The following is an 11,762-nucleotide window of genomic DNA, read 5'->3' on the forward strand; positions in this document are numbered from 1 at the left end:
TGGATCACCATGCATGTTATGCCGTCGGAACGAGCCGCTAAATAAATTAATAACATTAGCATGATAGGTACATACGATATGGATGAAAGCCACGAAGAGTGAAAGGAGGATTGCATTACACTGATTAACTTGATATATATATATATTTTTTCATGTCTATTTTGTGTTTTGTGTTTTAATTCATTGTATTTAACTCCTTAATTACAAATTGTTAATAATGATAATGAAATGGTAAATAAATTAATAAGTAAATTATAATTCACATTAATATAATATTGAAAAAAAAGGAATGCACATTTTAGTTGTTTCAATATTATTATTATTATTAAAAACCATTATTATAGTTATTGTTAATTCAAAATTTATTAAAATGTAATTATTTAATTATTTAAATGTAATTGTACTAACATTAGATTATAAGCAACATTGTTACTAACACTATATGGGCTAGTCCTGAAATAAAGATTATTATTATTATTATTATACTGAAGGTCACTCCGCCCGCCCAATACATAATAGATACATATATTATAATAACTACTTATATAAATAATATAGTAAATTTACTTATACTTACATATATAAATATAAGCGGGTGGAGGAATACGCCCCGGCAGGGAGATCAAACGGCCGGGGGTTAGGGCTGTAGGCTGAGAAACCGGCGGACAATCCTAGCCGAGTCAAGTAACACCGCCTTCTGCATCCTGGCTGCGAGCGAACCGTCCCGGATCCCCAGTTGCCTCAGATGGTGAGCGAGGCTAACCGGGATCAAACCGTTGGCAGATATTACGATAGGGATTATTTCAGCAGACCCTACACCCCACATGTCGACAATCTCGTGCGCCAGATCCAGATATTTACGTTTTTTCTCAGTCTCGGCTTTCACGAGGTTCTCGTCATGCGGGACGGTGATGTCCACTAAAAATACCCTCGACCGTGCCCTGTCCATCACCACGATATCAGGCTTGTTCGCCAGTATCGTCCTGTCTGTGGCGATAGGCAGGTTCCAGTAGAGCCGGACTCCGTCGCGTTCGAGTACTGGCACCGGTGAGTATTGGTAGTACGGCATCCTTTGTTCCAGGAGACCGTACATAAGAGCAAGCTCTTGGTGGAGAATCTTGGCCACTTGGTTGTGTCTGTGCAAGTACTCAGTATTAGCAAGCGCGGAACAACCCGAAAGCACATGCCTGAGTGACTCACCGGGATGACGACAGGCTCGACAGAAGTCGGGAGTGCCATCCTTCAGGACGTGCTTTCGGTAGTAGTTCGTCTTGACCACCTGATCTTGTATTGCACAGACAAAACCTTCGGTTTCCCCAAAGAGGTCGCCGAATCGCAGCCACTGCACGGAGGCCTTACTGTCCACGTGAGGCGCGTGAAGCGCCTTGTAGAACCGTCCATGCAGTTCCTTCTCCATCCATATGGTCTCCCGGTCAGAGGTGCTCAGTACGACCGGTTTCTGCCAGTTCTCTTTGGCCAAGGCTAGGGGGGTTAGTCCTTTGTCACACATTGAAACGTCACCATGCAAAGCGTTGTCCCGTCTCGTTTCAAAGTAGGCCCTGAGGCTGCACACCTCGCGGTTATGCATGGTCTTAGCGCTTAACATGCCTCGACCACCACACTTCTCATGTCTTCTCATGTCTCATGACCGACGACTTAGGGTGATGCACGCGATGGTACGTCATAGTTGTGCGGACTCTTCTGTCCAGGGCGTCAAGTTCGGTCTGAGTCCATCTGAGTATGCCAAAGGTGTACAAGAGAGTGGGCATGACCTAAGCGTTATAGGCTCGGACCTTGTTGGCTCCAGACAAGTAGCTCCGAAGAACTTTTATCAGCCGTCCAAAAAAGATTTCACAAACTGCCTGTTTCATGTCCACTTCCTTCACCCCTATGCAGTGTGACATACCCAGATACCGGTAAGATTCAGCTTCGGAAAGGGTCTTGAATGATGTTAATTCGAGACTAAGCTGCGACGATTGAATCACCTGACCCCTGTCCACATGCACGACCGCACACTTATCCACTCCAAGCTGCATCCTGATGGAACTGCTGAACTCCGTAGTGATTTTCAGTAGTTCCTGCAGGCGTGCAGCGTTAGGTGCCAGCAATTTGAGGTCATCCATGTAGAGAAGGTGGAAGACTTTAGTACCTCCTCTCCGAAACTGAAAGCCTGGCCCCGAACGCTCCAGCAGGGTGCTTAGAGGGTTCAAGGACAAGCAGAACCATAGTGGACTCAGGCAATCACCCTGGAAAATACCCCTCCGTATCCTGATTGGGTCATCCGCACCCGTCAGTCGCTCGCCCTGGAGACATAGGATCGTGCTCCATTGCCCCATACATACTCCGAGGAAGTCTCGAACTGCCTGGTCAATCTTGTACAGCTCGAGGACCCTCAGGAGCCATGAAGGAGGTACCGAGTCGAAAGCCTTTTTGTAGTCGATCCAGGCGGCCGAAAAGTTCCGACGGTTGCGTCTGACAAGCTGGCCCGCCACAGAGTCGATGAGAAGGAGCTCCTTTGTACCGCGACCGCCTCCACGACATCCGTTCTGAGCTGCAGACAAGATATTAAACTCACCAAGATGTCGTGAGATCTTACAGCTTAGAACGGACGTCAGTGTCTTGTAGATGGAGGTCAGACACGTTATGGGGCGGTAGTTGGTGGGATCTGCGGTGTTGGTGGACTTAGGAGCTAAGTGAGTGATCCCGGTAGTGAAAAGGTTCGGGAGTGTCTTCCGATCTATTGCCTCTTGGTATTGTCGAGCCAAGGTCGCATGGCAGACCGAGAGCCCTTTCAGCCAGTAGTGATGCAGACCGTCGGCCCCGGACTTTTCGAGTTCGGAGCCCGCCGGACCGCACCACTGACGTCCTCCGTAGAGATGGCGATTGGGTTCATCGGTTCGATTTTAGCACATGCGTCCTGAACCGCCGCAATCCAAGGGCCCTCCTCATGCTCCACCTCCCCTGACCATATGTTGCGCCAGAAGGCGACGAGGTCAACCGTACTCGGTTTTAGGGAAGCAGAGCCCGATATCGGGTTCTCCAGCTTTCTATAGAACCTTTTCTGATCACTCACGAAGAGGCGATTTTGTCGAAAGCGCTCAACTCTCTCAGAGTACCTGCGAATGCGCTTTCCCCATGCCGCGATTCTCTGCTTCAGGCCGTCGATGCGCTCCGTTAGTTTATCGGCTATGTCAGGCTGATCGAGGCTGATGCCTAGCCCGTTGAAGGCCATTCTAACAGAGCGCACAATCCTTGGCCTTGTGTTGCCCGACCTGAAAGCTAGCAGCCTACCAATGAGGGCCCTGGCCAGGTCGATACGGCGTTCTATTCTCCTCTTGCAGGCTGGTACGTCGCTATTCTTATGAGTAGCGCGTCCAGACTCCTGGGTCTTGGCTCCAACAAGGCGGTGCACCGCTAGAGCGGCGCCGAAGAGAATAAAACCCGTACCCTCCAAGCTGAGGCTGCCTTCCAAATAGGGAGGCAACAGTCTGTTGGCTGCCTCAATGGCATTCCGCGTCGCGGCATTGAGGGGGAGGCGAGAGAGTCGCTGTCTCATTTCCAGAGGAGCGCCTCGAGTCTCGGAAATCGCCTCTTGCAAGATCCCTCTCATCTATTTTACTTTTTGGGCGACTGCTCCCTCAGTGATCACCTCCACAGGCGCTTCGCTACGAACGCCTTCTTGTTGCGCTGACACTTCGTTGCGCGCCGTGGACACGGGTTCGACTTTAGGAGCAGCGTCACGTCGAAATCGTTCGAGCTCGGCGGCGTCAAATATGCCCTTTCGTTGGATGTACCGAGCTCGATCTGCCAGGTTCTGTTCCGTAATAGTTAGCGTAGGCTCAAGCAGTAGGAACTCGCGGTGTATTACTGCCCGGTAGCCAGTCCGCCCGGTTTCACGTCCTACAGCCCTATAGTACGCACGCATGACACTCTCGTTCATTTTCGGTGTCCATCTCATGCGACGTACTCCACCAGCGGCGGGCAACGAATGCTGAGTCCCTTGGAACTCTGTCGTCGCCAAGCCAACTGGTAGGGATGGTGGATAGCCCGACCGGTCAGGTGGTGGTGCCGGTCGGCGGGGTTGGCTGGCGGCCCGCATGCTGCCACGTCCAGCGCCAGCTCCAGACGCGCCCTGGCGTCCCCCAGGCAGCGGCCCTATGCGCCTTTCCAAATCATCCTCCATCATTTTTTTAGTTTTTTGAGTGCTAATATACTCACTTGGAGAGGCACTCACGCTCTCCGAGGAGGCTGCGTAGATGTTATGCAGCTTTTGTTGCCCTTAGTCGCCTTTTACGACAGCCTAGGCGTAGGAAGGGGTGGTCCTATTCTACTCTGCTTTTATTATTATTATTATTATAAATACTCGGCAACATAAATCTTGTTATAAACATTGACATATTTCGGCGATTTTAAAAGAGATTGGGAGGAATCGGAATCAGAGTATGATAATAATTTAAAGAAAACAAATAAACAAGATTGCGCGTCTTTGATGTTGCCATAATGTATTTTTTTTAAATATGCCGCATTTTTTCATTATCTACTTTCATTAGCCACACTCTAATACTCATGAGTATTGTATTATATTTAATTTAATGCAATTTTATTATATAGCTATGTATATTGCCGGAGGCGTGGACCAGGAGTGTGGTGGTGCTGTTCTTTAAGAGAGGCGATAAGTCTCTGTTGAAGAATTACAGACCGCTCTCACTTCTGAGCCACGTCTATAAGCTGTTTTCGAGCGTTGTTACGAATCGTCTCGCCAGAAGACTCGACGAAATCCAACCATCAGAGCAGGCTGAGTTTCGAAATAGCTACAGCATCGTGGACCACACCCACACCGTTCGGCAGATTATTCAATAGACAGAAGAATATAATCAGCCGCTGTGTATGGCATTTGTGGACTACGAGAAAGCCTTCAACTCTGTCAAGACCTGGGCTGTCCTGGACTCACTGCAGAGATGTCATATCGACTGGCGATATATCGAGATACTGAAATATATCAACGATGCGGCGACGATGACCGTTCACGTCCAGGACCAGAGAACATGACTTATTTCCCTCCGGCGTGGGGTAAGACAGGGAGATGTAGATTAGATTGGGAAGAACGAGGCATCAACGTCAACGGTGAATTAATCACTCACCTTCGTTTCGCCGACGATATTGTTATCTTTGCGGAGACGTTGGATGAGGTAGGCCAAATGCTCGTCAGCCTGTATACTAACATAATATACAAACATAATAAATATATAAACATAACTTTCGTTTTGTCCAAGTTCATATAGAGACCAAACTTCTGCCTATAATCGCATAACAAATGTTAGCAATGACAGTAAGACATTAACATAATCCTACAAGTTTATAATGTCGCGCGCGTCATATGGAATACGAACTAAGTATTGTGTTTTTAACATTGGTCGGTTTAACAACGAAATTAGGCACAGCCTAAGAATAACCTGTCAAATTAAATTGTCTTGAATTCGATACCGTTTGTACTAATAATTATGATTTTTGACACGGTCGCGTAATCGCAACATACCACAGAGTAATAGTATGACAATTCACTTTTAATTTTTCGTTTGTGCGTTCTTGTTATTAGTGAAAATATTAATATATTAGTAATGAGTAAGTTTACTTGTGAAATATGTAACGGAGACGTGTATTTGATGAAAGTAAATAGTGCATGAAATTCAATACGTTCGATTTTACAGATAAATTAAAAATTGTTCAGGCGTATCGATTTAACATAACACATGACGTTATAATTTTTCTTTATTAATAAATAAACAAGTACTTTTATAAAGCATACTATTTCGTAACTAATTAATACCTAGTGTTATCAATGATTTCCTATGTTTGACATAAACGAAATTATCAGAGTGCTGGCCTTATGAGGTCACTATGTCTATCCAGTAACTGATTTGTTTGATAGTTATCAGGTGGTTGCTGTACGTGTATTTGTATGCCTGCATTATTAGTATAAATGCACTTTACGTGTCCCACAATTTACTTGTCTGTTCTTGAAATTATCTAAAAGCCTCTATTCCCAACAAAATTTAAATAAAATAGGGTAAAATTGTGAGAAAGTAAGTGCAGTGTGGCTGTTCATACTTTTTTTGACTGCCTACCCTGTCTAAAAACTTTATGCACGCCACTGCTATCAGGTGTATTGTGTACATGATAACAGCCGGGAACGACAGCTTAACGTTATCTCCGAGGCACAATGGTAAGACTCGCAAGGACTGCACAAACACCCACACCACGGCAAACATTTGTATGGCCAATACAAGTGTTTGTCATGTGCGGGGATCGAACCCGCAATCGTCAGCGCAACAGCCACTAACCAGTGCTGTGATCGTTGCGCCAACGTGTCGTCCTTTATAGGTCATGCTAGTAAAATAATTATTACGATATAGTCTAGCAGCCACCGAATGTCCTTACAGTGATTAGTAAAACTACAATAGCTACCCGTATTACGCATTTTCACAAAGGAAAAAGTTAGGTATCTCGTTGAACCGAACATACGCACAAAAATTTAGCCTGTTATTCATCACAGATAGAAATATTCGGTGGCTACTGGACTACTAAATGCATAGTAGTGTTGCGGTTTAGCTAAGATAGAAAACGAGAGCAGGGTGATCTGAAGGGAGAGCTTGCAGCCGAACTTCAGTTTGAATGAACTTAAAAGCGTGGAGGCTATGTATCACTACATTTTGCCACTCCATCCAAAAAGAGTTCAATATGACGCGCGGGAATCCTAGCAGGGCATCAAGCCGCCCGAGGCGATTGATAAGAGTAGCATAGGTAGTGGTATTAAATTATAACGTTATATGCGATCGAAAAAAAAATTAATAAAAGTAGATATGAACTTTTTGTACCCTACAACTACCGCAAGAATCTCCAGGCCGCGCGTTAATATTCGTTAAAAGTGTTCCAATCCAAAATTCCAACTAGTATCTTAGAATAAATAATTTTATCTATTTTTGTATATTAGGATCAAAGTAAATTTGTGATTATAATGATCAATTAAACAAAGTTTAATTACTATTTTTGGAATAGCTTAAAACATAAATAATAAAAAACGAAGATGTTTTATTTACAAAAAAAGTGTGTGTACTTATGTGCGCACGTAAAAATTTATACTTCATTGGCTAGCTAACTTCACGCTGCTAACTCCTTCTTCGTTGACTAGCTAACTTCTGGGGTCAGTTTTTTTTTTGTGACGGTGTATATCGTAGAAATTTACTCTGGTTATTTTTCCTTAACGCGCTAAAAGGAGTATAACTTCAAAAAATATTTATACATTTCATGTAAGTGCGTGCGCAAAAATATCGATAATTTTTTAGACAATCTACACTACTATACGACTTCTGGTACAATAATATTTGGACAACACTATGCTTCACTACTACCAATTTAACGAAGAAAAGAAAAATAGACCTCAACAGCAAAGTTGGTACCCTGCGTATAGTAAACCGAGCTAAACCGTGTCAATGAAGTGTCACGTCTTTACCTATTTATCCTTTATATACTCTTAGCTTTGACTTTTATTCGTACGCAGTAGGCACCAAATTAGGATAGTTTGTCAAGTTAAGATAGCTTACATCTGAATAATCTAGAATAGATAAGAGAGTTTGCCAACATAATTTTGGTAGGAATTGGCAGAATGGATTTAAGGCGACGTAACGAATTCAGTGCTTCAAAAGTTATTATTACTGTATAGTGAGATTGTTTCTTATAAGTAGGCAAGGCTCTTCAGAATCATGTTAATTTAGTATATCTAATGAAATTACTATTATCTAAACTGTAATATTGTTTTCTTTTAATTGTCACTGAAAAGTGCATTAATTACTTTCAAGTAACAACTTTGAAAGTATATATTTAATTTGGTAAATATCTACTACAATTTATATCTTAGAATTCCTTTTTCTAAGTAATTGTGCAGTGTTTTTAAAAAGATATTCATAATAATATGATGCAAACCTTATCAAATAGAAAAATTAGTTTATCCATTTGTTTTGAACTTATTCATTTATTTGAGTTTTCAATTTAGCTTTACACTTATATTTTTATTTCTTGCCTTAGATAGCCCATCAATAGGTAATACATTGCTTAAACAGAAGATAATAATAATATAATATTACAACCCTGCTTTATTATCATTGTACGGTAATTGACTGTAAGTATATAGTGCTGTGTGGCTACGGCACTAAAGAATTTAGCCACCCCCTCTCTTCCCGTGGGTGTCGTAAGAGGCGACTAAGGGATAACAAGGTTCCACAACCACCTTGGAACTTAAGAAGCCGACCGATGGCGGGATAACCATCCAACTGCTGGCTTTGAAATACACAGGCCGAAGACGGGCAGCAGCGTCTTCGGTGCGACAAAGCCAGTACTGCGGTCACCAACCCGCCTGCCCAGCGTGGTGACTATGGGCAAAACACATGAGTTCACGTTATTTTTGGCGTAAACTTGTGGAGGCCTATGTCCAGCAGTGGACTGTATAGGCTGTAATGATGATATAGTTCTGAAGTTTTGCATTGTAAATATATATAATATTAAAACGAAATTTGTTAGGGGGGACACCCCTTTCATCGGACGATGGGCGGAATGGGTGGGTAAGAAATGTAAAGTGGACTGTATAATGGACTGAGGAAAGGTGTTGGAACTTACTTAGTAGTGCAGGTCGATGAGGCGTGGCGAAGCAAGTCCTTGGACTCGATGGCGCGGGTAGGAAATCGCACTCCTGAGTTGATGTTTCTTCCGATGTATTAAACTACACTTGTTGTATATGTATATTCGATATATTACGAGAGACCGGCCTATAGTATTAATGAGCGGGGGTGAAACGCGGTCGCGCGCCTTTTTGTACAGGAATTAACTTGTCTCGTCGGCGTTTTTATTCGAACTGTAATCGCTCACTGCGCTCGCGTCGAATGAATGAGCGAACGAGTGTACGATTCATACGTCGCGCTTGGTGGCGCGAACAAAATTTATTTCAAATATTGTTGTTATAAAATATTACTAAATTATTGTTATGAGTAATCCATAAAAGGTGTATAATGTCTATGTAGATTTGTCCTACAGGTGGTATCTTAAAATAAATAAACGCATTTTGCAGTGAACATTGAAAATGGTGTGAAATCGTGAACATTTGTTGTGCTTTAGAAATTTATGTACTAAAATTTTTACCATAATTTTATTTATTTTGGTATATTAGGATCAAGTAAATTTGTTATCATTAAAATCAATTGAACACAGGCTAATTAATATTTTTAGAAGAGTTTTAAATATAAATAATAAAAAATAAAACTTTGTTTTCTGTATTAAAAAAACAAAATAAAATTCAAGCAAGCACGTGTCCAAAAATATCGATAATTTTATCGACAATTAGTATCGACTTCTGATACGATAATATTTGAACAACACTATGCTTCATTATTACCAATTTAACGAAAAAAAATAGAGCTCAACTTCAAAGTTGGTATGCTGTGTATAGTAAACCTTGAATCCGGTGAGCTCAAACGCGTCAATGAAGTGACACCTCTTTACCTTTATATACTTTTTGTTATATACTCTTTGATAATTGGTAACCAGTTAGTCAGTTACGCACTTTTACATCGTATGTTGGTCGTACGAGTCACGTAAATGTACCTTGTTCAAGTTGTGGAATTTTGCAGGTAAAACATAATAATATGCCTTAAAACCTTTGTTGCCATAAAATAATTGAGTCACAAATTGATGTTACAATTTATATGCGATAATAAATAAACTGATAATTTTTTTTTTTTAGAATTTAAAAATTGTTCAGATTTTTTCGGCAAAAATAATTTAAGACGGTGCTTGTGGTGACACTATAACGCATTTAATTAAACGGAATCAAGGTAATATACTAACATTTTAGTTACTGTTACTTACATTGTTGAAAAAAAAAATGATTGTTTTTAAAATACTGAAAATGTTTAATTTTTCACAGTAAACAGCTATAAAATTTGTTTTTTTTTTAACCGACTTCCAAAAAAGGAGGAGGTTCTCAATTCGACTGTTTTTTTTTTATTTTTTTTTTATGTATGTTACATCAGAACTTTTGACCGGGTGGAGCAATTTCGACAAATTTTCTTTTAATCGAAAGGTGGTGTGTGCCTATTGGTCCCATTTAAATTTATTTGAGATCTAACAACTACTTTTCGAGCTATATCTAATAATACGTTTTTACTTGACGCTTTTTTCGTCGACCTACGTTGTATTATACCGCATAACTTTCTACTGGATGTACCGATTTTGATAATTCTTTTTTTGTTGGAAAGGAGATATCCCAAGTTTAGTACCATGATAAGGAAACCAGGATCTGATGATGGGATCCCAGAGAAATCGAGGGAACTTCTTGAAAATCCGCAATAACTTTTTACTGGGTGTACCGATTTTAATAATTTTTAATTTAATCGAAAGCTGATGTTTATCGTGTAGTCACATATAAATTTTATCGAGATCTGATAACTACTTTTTGAGTAATCTTTGATAACGCGCAGTTACTTGACTATTTTTTCGTCGATCTACGTTGTATTACTCGTCGATGTAATTGAAGTCGGTTTTTTTTTCGTTTGCGAGCAAACACAATTATTTAATATAATTTTTCTTATAAAGAAATCAAAGTTCATAACATGAATATCATAATACCACGTTGATGTATCATAATAAAAAAACGAAAAATAAATCTTGGTGATTTCGTTTATTTTATCATAGTAGTAATAAATTGGTTCTTTTTTAGTACATAAGTATAAAATAAAAAACTATTTTTAATAGTAATTCAATGATTGTTATTAAGAAACAAGTTATGGTTTTTTTATTGTTGTTGTTGTGTTTGTTTTTTGTCTTACAATTCTTTTTAGGAATCATTTTAAGATGATTTTATAAAAATCTTTTGGTGATAATGGTAGAAGCTAAAAATAGTTTAGTGACCATGTGCATCTCTTTGTTTTGTTATGTAAATCGCCTTTAGTCAACAACAAAGAGTATAAAATAAAATAAATAAAGATTTGTAATGGTTCGCCACAAAATTGAAAGAGAATTTTTTTGTTCATTTCCTATTAAAACTTCCATATTTTGTTACTGAAATAACTTAATATTTTTTTTCCTAAATAGTAGGTATGTAAAGTGTTTTGTAATAATAAAATAATTATTTAGATTAAAAATAAAAAAAATTACATTCATAGCTTTTAAATCTTGTGTTAAACTAGATTTTTCGGTGGATACAACCACGCGTACTGTACATAAACGCATTTAAACGTACAGATAATTTCTTATATAAAGTTCAATGTGGACCTAATGGAAATCAAAACACAACTTCAAAAAATAAAAACGAATAATATGCGCCACCGAGTTATTTTGTTATGTTTTTTTTAAAAACTATTTAGTCTTTTACAAATGCTATAATATTTCAAATTATTCATTTGCTACTCGTGTTGTATACAAAATTTTACACATAAAATTACAATATTTAAGATCAAACATGATCACTGCAAGACCACTGCAAATTTTACATTTCAATAGATATTTTTAATCTAATTCTAAGTTACTTTAAATATAGTTTATATTGGTTCATAAATAAATAGGTTTTTGTTATTATTAGACTATTACAAACCTTTTTTGTTTTTAAAATACAAACAATCTAGGGCTATTCAAACATTTTTTTTTATCAAACATGATTTGTTAAAACAAGCAAATGAGCTACGTCATATAAGTTAATAAAATAAAAATTGCACAAT

The sequence above is a fragment of the Melitaea cinxia genome, chromosome 3 (assembly GCF_905220565.1).
Source record: "Melitaea cinxia chromosome 3, ilMelCinx1.1, whole genome shotgun sequence".
Classification (NCBI taxonomy): domain Eukaryota; kingdom Metazoa; phylum Arthropoda; class Insecta; order Lepidoptera; family Nymphalidae; genus Melitaea; species Melitaea cinxia.